The sequence below is a fragment of the Monodelphis domestica genome, chromosome 3 (genome assembly GCF_027887165.1).
Source record: "Monodelphis domestica isolate mMonDom1 chromosome 3, mMonDom1.pri, whole genome shotgun sequence".
NCBI lineage: Eukaryota > Metazoa > Chordata > Mammalia > Didelphimorphia > Didelphidae > Monodelphis > Monodelphis domestica.
Window position 1 is genome coordinate 328,407,350 of NC_077229.1, and position 7,498 is coordinate 328,414,847.

Here is a 7,498-nt window from a genome sequence, read left to right on the forward strand (position 1 = left end):
TAAATGTTATTTTAGTGAGAATCAATAATTTATATTTCTTATTTATAAAACAGTACAGAAAATAAATTGTCAGGTTAATCTTCTAATTATTTATAGATAACAAGGAATTATAAGGTAATGGAAAGGGGGAAGCTAGGTGGCTCAATGGATAGAGAGCAGGCCCAGAAGACCTGTTTTCAAATGTGACCACATACGCTTTCCAGTGTATGTAATGATCATAAAAATATAGCCCCTTACCTGCACATGAGCATTAAGGTAGGACACCATTAAGTCATGAGATCTGGAGATCACATGGCCTCCTGGAGCCCAGCCTTCTGAAATGTACTGTCAGGTGATGTGCTCCTGATCCAGATTGTCCCATCAGAGAGCCCCAGTAGAAATGATGTCATTAGGGTGGGGCAACTGAATTGAACTGGCTTGCTGCTTTTTATCTTATTTGCTGGAGCAGAGTTTTCCTTGCTCTCCTTGAACAGTCTTTGATTTTATCTGGCCATGGTGGCTAGCTCCTGGCTGTCCTGGCTCTTGCTGCTGCTTGAACTAGAAACCAGAGAACTGGAGAAATGCAATATGGAGTGGAGACTTTTTGTAGTTAGACTGACCAAGTGATATTTCTTTCTCCCTTTCTGGCTCTCTGTCTTGCTTTTCTTATGGAACAGGCGCTCCTCTCCTGGGTAGTCACTGCTGGTCTTATTTTAAGAGTGACTTGGAGCCTGGGAACTTGGAGAATTTTAATTAGACTGTTCTTGCTTTCTCTCTCACACTTCTACTAATAAATAACTATAATTTAGTATATAGTCACCAAGATTAATTATAATCATTACAAGAGCTGTGAGAGCCTGGGCATGTCACTTAACCCAGTTTGTCGAACTCTTACTGCTCTTCTGCCTTAGAATCAATTGATTCTATGGTGGAACATAAGAATTGAAAAAAAAGAAAGAAAGAAAGAAAGAAAGAAAGCAATGGGAACTTTTGTTTCATGAGCCCTCAAATTATTTTCCAAGTAGGGCCTTCTACTACTTAAAGTCACTAAATTCAGCCCTAAATTTTATCATTATAAATACAAAAGAGGTGAAATGTACATTAGCATAATTACAGACACCTAGCTAATTTTATAAGAGGGAAAGAATATAATTTAAAGACTGATTAAAGATGTAATTACTACCAAAAGAATACTGTTTTTGTCACCACTAAACTCAATAAAATTATAAATAAAATCCCTGCCTAAACATAGCTACATATAAAAAAAAAGATTTTTAATGAACTCAAATAAATAATTTCTAAAACTTATTTATTTAGTACTTGACACAGTAAAACTGAAGAGTATTGAATTTTTTTTTATTATATGTGGAAGTATCACTTCATCACAGTAATCCACAAGTTATTGGCAAGAGTTTAATCTTCCATTTGGCACAAGTTTCACTAAACCATCCATCAATAGCCCACCTTGACAACTGTTTTTCCATTTTTTTCTTTCTCTTCCTTTTCTCTTTTATAGAATGTGAACCCAAAATGCCCTGAAGTGAAGGATCCTTCTGTTTCCACAAGTTCTCTTCATCTCTTTTGGAGGTCAGGGAATACTACAGCCCATCTCCTGGGCAGGAAGTAGACAGCTCTACCGCCACTCCCCACAGAGCACTGGCCATAAATGCTTGTGGAACTGAATTTAATTGAGCTCATAAAATAGCTAAAAAGAAATAGAGGTTAAAACAAATATGCAGAAAGCCTGGCTTAAAACCAGCAATACCATATCATCGTGTTGGTATGTATACATGAAGCTGACAAGAAGGTAATAAATGTGTGAAAAAAGGAATTAGGATTTCTCAACATACTTATAATCTAGTTCCACCATCAACTTTGAAACCACTGCATTTGGACTTGAACAGCTCAGGCTCTAACTATAGAAATGTCATTTAAGAAGATGAAGCCATGATATTTGGCTGTGCCAACATTTACAAAGAAGAAATCTATGCTTAAAAACTCTGAGAAATAATTTTAGAAGACATGGATTTAAAGCAAATTATAGAGTTGGAAGGAACCTTAATGGTCATCTAGAGATGGTCCTAGAATAGGAAACCCCACAATTGCATACTTGATAAATATAATTGACAAGCATGTCATTCACTTAAAAAAAATTAAAAAAAAAAACAAACCTCTAATGATCAGAAACCCACTACTTTTCAATAATTCTCATTCCACTTTTGGAAAGTTCTAATCAAACATGTACAAGTAAATAGTTAACAACCAGCTCTCTAGAGAAAAAATGTGCACACTTTTATGTTTAATCTGCATTATTTTCCCCATTATTTTCTTAAGTCCAGATAGTCAACTAATCAATAAATCAAACCCTAATTTGTACTGTTTGTCCATTTCCCAGGTATAAATATTACAGCTGAAAATTTAGAAATGGGCTGTCATTGGTCTCAATAATCAATGGAATCTGGTTTCAGCACACCTCTATGTCTAACAGTAAGAAAGTTTCCTTGACCTTGAGCTAATTTTTCATCCTTGCAACTTCTCAGTTCTCCAGGTTCTTCCCACTAGGACCAAACAGAAAAAAGTCTAATACTTATTCCATATGACATTCCTTCCTCTTTTTGAAGGTAACAATAATGAATTAACCCCACCCCCTATGTCTTCTCTTCTTTCTGCTGAATATTCCTAGGAGACTTTATGTTTCTTCTTCATTGTCAGTTTATAGTGGTAGTTTTGTTCAGATTCTAAGAAATGATAGTATGCAAGTCTACATAACATCCAGAAAACAAGATCTATCCTAAAACATTCGGAGAGGCTGAAGTCATTGATATCTTCAGGGTTTTATACCAAGGTAGATATAGGAAGTTGGAGTCTTTTACAAATGCATCAATCTAAGGTAAGCAGACCCCAGGCAGTTTTGAATACCAATCATGAAAAGACCAGACAAAGATACACACAAGAGATTTCTAGAATTCCCTTGATGTTCATGGTTGCATTTATTGACTGGTCAGTCATTCCTCTGACTATCTCCTTCCTTCTAGGGACAAGGGACCAATCTACCTGTTTGTATTAATATAGCTATCACATTTGCAGATGACATAAATTTTGTAGAGTGTTCTAATAAGATAGTTGATGGAGCCAATATCCAAAAAGTTTTCAATAGATTAAAAATAGATACTAACCCTATATCTCAACTATCTGCATTTTGACCACCCTCTTTGTCCCAGAGCTAACCCAATACCTCAAACTTTGCCCCAAGACCTTCCCCCATGTTGTTAAGCTCTGATCCTAGGCACTCTATTCCCCATGACCATTGTCTCCTCCCTATTTACTTTCAACCTTTGACTTCCATAAGAAATAGATTCCTAATTGCTAGTGTCTCCTCTCTCAGATATCTCCCAATTTAGAATGTGTGCGTCTGTGTTCTTGGCACCTAGTAAGTACTTCCTGAAGTCTTATTGCTTCTCATTCCCTCTTCCCCTGGCTGTTAATGTTCAAACTCTGATCCCCAACTGATCACTTCCATCTCAATCAATGCTATCCTTTTCTCCTGGTGTATTTGCTCTACAGCTGTCTATCCTTTCCATTGTGTTCTTTGGAATGTCTGCATCATAATGAACAAACTTGCTGTCATCTTAAACTTTTCCTTTCTTACTCTGATATTCTAGTACTTACTGAGACTAAGATCCCTTCAGATGACACTATATCCCTGGCCTATCTTTACAATACTGTTTTATTATCCCTGAATCACTGACCATGGTAGGTGAGTCAGAATGCCCTTTCCTCCCCATTGCCACTTCCAGAATCTCCCTCTACCATCATCTCTCAGCAGCCTTTGCTCCTTTGAGGTTCATTATATCTAAATATTTCACTCAATCCATTTCCTATTGACTTTCATCTATTGGCCCTTTCTTAGTGAGTTTAATATCTGGCTCACCTTTCTTTCTACCACAATTTTCTACCCCAAATTCCTGTCTTTATAGTAGAGAACTTTAATTACCTAACTTTTCAATCCTTGAGTCTACTCAATTAAACCATTCCTCCAATGTACTTTAGTTACACACAGATGATCATATCCTAGATCTTGCCATCACTCCTAAATGTTCCACTTCCATATTTATGAACTCCAAAATATTTTATCTAATCACAATCTTTTATCATTCCACCTTTTCCTATACCCTATGACCTCGAATCCTACTCTTTGCCATTACCTTGTCCTCCAATCATTCTGCCCCTGAGTTGATTCCCAAAGTCATCATTCATCACTACTATACCAAATAGACTCTCTTTTCCTCTCTATCTTGACCACTCCATGAAATTCTACTCTATCCTAAACACTCAAATCTCTTTCCCTTATCCTATTTCTAATCATGACTTGCCAAATTCTAAACCTGGATAGCTCCTACTATCTACTTCCTTCACATCTATTCATGAACTATTTAATTGAACTAGGAGAAATAATGATAGCATTCTGACTGGGCCCACTAAAAATGTTGTTACATAATCTCAACTGGTCTCTCACTATAGCAAAATAATCCTTTTGCAGCCTCTCAAGGAGAAAAATTAGAACAGATAGTGAATAATCACTGATTCCTTGAAATAGAATGGCAGTTTTGTCATTTAGAAATACAAAAGTGGAATAAAATTTTCTTAAAGAGAAGTAAAATGCCATAATTTTAGAAGAACGCTTGAATTCTATACAAGCCACGCTGACTGACATTGAAGACAATATGTGACAGCATAACCTAAGGATCATAGGTCTCCTGGGAAAGCATGATTTTTTAAGCTTAATACTAAACTGTAATAATATCATAAAATAAGAATACTATTGAGAATTATTAAATATAGAAAACAAATTATAAATTCATAAATTAACATGAGAAAAATGTTTGAAGCTCCAAGAGGTGGAGAGCTTAAATTTCATAATTTTAAAAACAAATAATAGATACTGCAAGAAACAAGGAGGAAGGACTTTATCTGTGAAAGAATGTCATTTTGAACCATTTAGTTTTATGCTGCAGCTACAAGAAATCCCAGGGAAAAAATGGACTAGTATATTCCGAAAAGAAAAGGAGCTTAAGTTTAAACTCAAAGTAACATCCTGCTAAGCCAATACTAATCATCAAGGACAAAAATTTTCTTTTAGCAATATATGCATTTGAGACATTTTTGCCATGAAGAATAAGAAGTGAAAAAGAACATTTAACTGTTAAAAATCCAAACAAATGTAACACAAGAGGTAAATAAATGTAATTATTCAGAAAAGAGTAAAACATAAAGTTAATGCTTTTATGTATAAAAATTATTGGTAAAAATAAAATATATTATACTAAGGAATTAAAGATTGATCAAAAGATTATCTTAAGGTTAAAAATATGAAAGAATCTTAAAGAATCAGAAGAAAAGAAATTGATATAAAATTAAATCCCACACTTCCTCAAATTTATATATTTTATTGGAATAATAACATTTTGGAAATGAAAATATGCCATTAAAGAACATTCTTGGCAGTCTAGGAGCTAAGATGATGGAGTAAATGATACTCTACTTCCCTGAGTCTTACATATAAACACACACACACACACACACACACACACATACACACACACACACACAAATTTTCCTCAAAACAAAGGAAAGCAGCAAGAACACATCTCAATGTGGCAAGAAGAGAGAATAGCCCAAGTAGCACAAAATCTGTGGAAAGTGGCAGAACTTGAACCAGTCCAACATAATGCTACTTGGTCAGAGGCAACAACGCTGCAGAAAAGAAATGAATCTAGCCCAAGTCACTTAACACAGACAACACAGATATAGAAGGCAGAGATGGCAGGATAGGGGGCCAACCCAGCCTAAGCCACTCTGAAGTGGTAAAGAAGACAGAAACCAGAAGACTACTCACTCCCAATGTAGCAGCAGAGTACCTGAGTGTGGAAAAGAAAACTGAAGCAAGTTTTGAACTTTCTGCCACTCAGGTGGAACAAACAGCAGTTGGAATATTAGAGAGAAGATATTGACAAGAATGACAGTTGGTGGGGGGAGGGGAACTTGGAGAGTGAAAAGTGGTCTCGAGGTCTCTCCTGGCCCTGGGACTGGAAGGAGTGCTCTCCCCCTGTCTCTGGATTGAAGTACCTCTATTCCTGGATTTTTCCAACTGTGTGCTCTACCTGGATTCCTGTGATCAGGTCATTGGACAAAAGGATTTAAGGGGAGCAGTTTGAATTGTAAGGCTGGTCTTTAGGGGCATCAGCCTGAAGAGACAGGCCCTACCAGCTCTGAAGGTCAGAACATTTTCTTTTTGCTGTCTACTGCTAAAGACTTTGAACTTAAGAAAACTAGCATAGCTAAGTGTAGACAGCATAGAATAAAAGACACTCTCCACCATCCTGCAACGTCTGGCCTCAGCTCAAAAGCTGAGAGAGACTCAAACCCAATCTAGAGAAATCCAATTCCTTCTTCCCTGTACCTCCCAAATCCAAACTTGCTATTAAAATTCATCTTTATTTAAATAAACTACAGTCAGATAAGAGGACTATCATTTTAGGGGACAAAGAGGGAGCTGAACCTAAGGACAGCCATTCAACCTTAAACGGTATTTATTGGATCCCTATGTGAATCTTAAAATTTCTCAGACTTGTGAATCTTAAAAATCTCTCAGACTCTGTCTTAGAAGGTTAAGGTTAGGACCATTCCCCATTTTAAAACAATGAAGGGACTTTGGTTAGGAATGTGAGAACTTTACATTACTCCACCCATACTTAGGCATACTTTAGGGGAAGATAAAGTTGTAAACTCCTTACTGAACCATGAAAAGTACTTAACCCATACTTAAAGTAAAGCTAAAACCCTTAAACTGAGTCTATTTTTAGATCTAATACAAAAAGGTGCTAAGTACCTATGAAGGTCAAATTAATCACTAAAAGTTCAAGCAAGCTTAGCAAGAGGTGTGAGGTTTTAGTCTACTCAGGTGTGAATTACTCAAAAGTTTAGTCTACTCAGGTGTGAATTAAGAATGGTCAGTCCTGTGAAAACATCTACTGTGATTGGTAGATATGAAAACTTAGGGGAGGTGACATAGGAGAAAATTCTCTTTAAAAGGAGGCCAGAAGGCCTCTGAACAATAATTCAGCTTTGGAGCTGAATTGGAGGCTGGTCTCTCTCTCGGTGGCTGAACTTAGTTCAGCTTCCTGAGCTATACTGGACAGTCTCTCTGAACACTAGAGTTTTGCTTGGAAGGATCTTGTGGTGTTGATAAAAGACTGACTGATCTCTCTCTTAAGGCTTAAGGCTAGGCTGGCCTAGGCTGACCTAGCCCTTTTCTCATTATTTCCTCTTACTCTCTCTCTCCCTTTCACTAATTCCTTAATTTGTATTAATTAAAATCTCCATAAAACCCAGCTGACTTGTGTATTTCATATTTTGGGAATTTTCCCATGGTGACCACTTTATTTTTAATATAAAATCAAGACACAAAAAATATCGTTACAGTTTTGGCAATTCAAAGTCTTGAAACCATATTTTTGTG

At 36.4% G+C, this 7,498-nt stretch overlaps 1 long non-coding RNA gene across 1 annotated transcript in view; it reads left to right on the plus strand.

Moving 5' to 3' along the window:
* Positions 1-2,149, plus strand: part of LOC130458425 (uncharacterized) — a 51,254-nt gene extending 49,105 nt beyond the window's left edge. The window contains exon 2 of the long non-coding RNA XR_008917752.1: positions 1,496-2,149. This is a non-coding gene — a long non-coding RNA (uncharacterized LOC130458425). The remainder of the gene's footprint in view (positions 1-1,495) is intronic.
* The last annotated feature ends 5,349 nt before the right edge of the window (positions 2,150-7,498 follow it).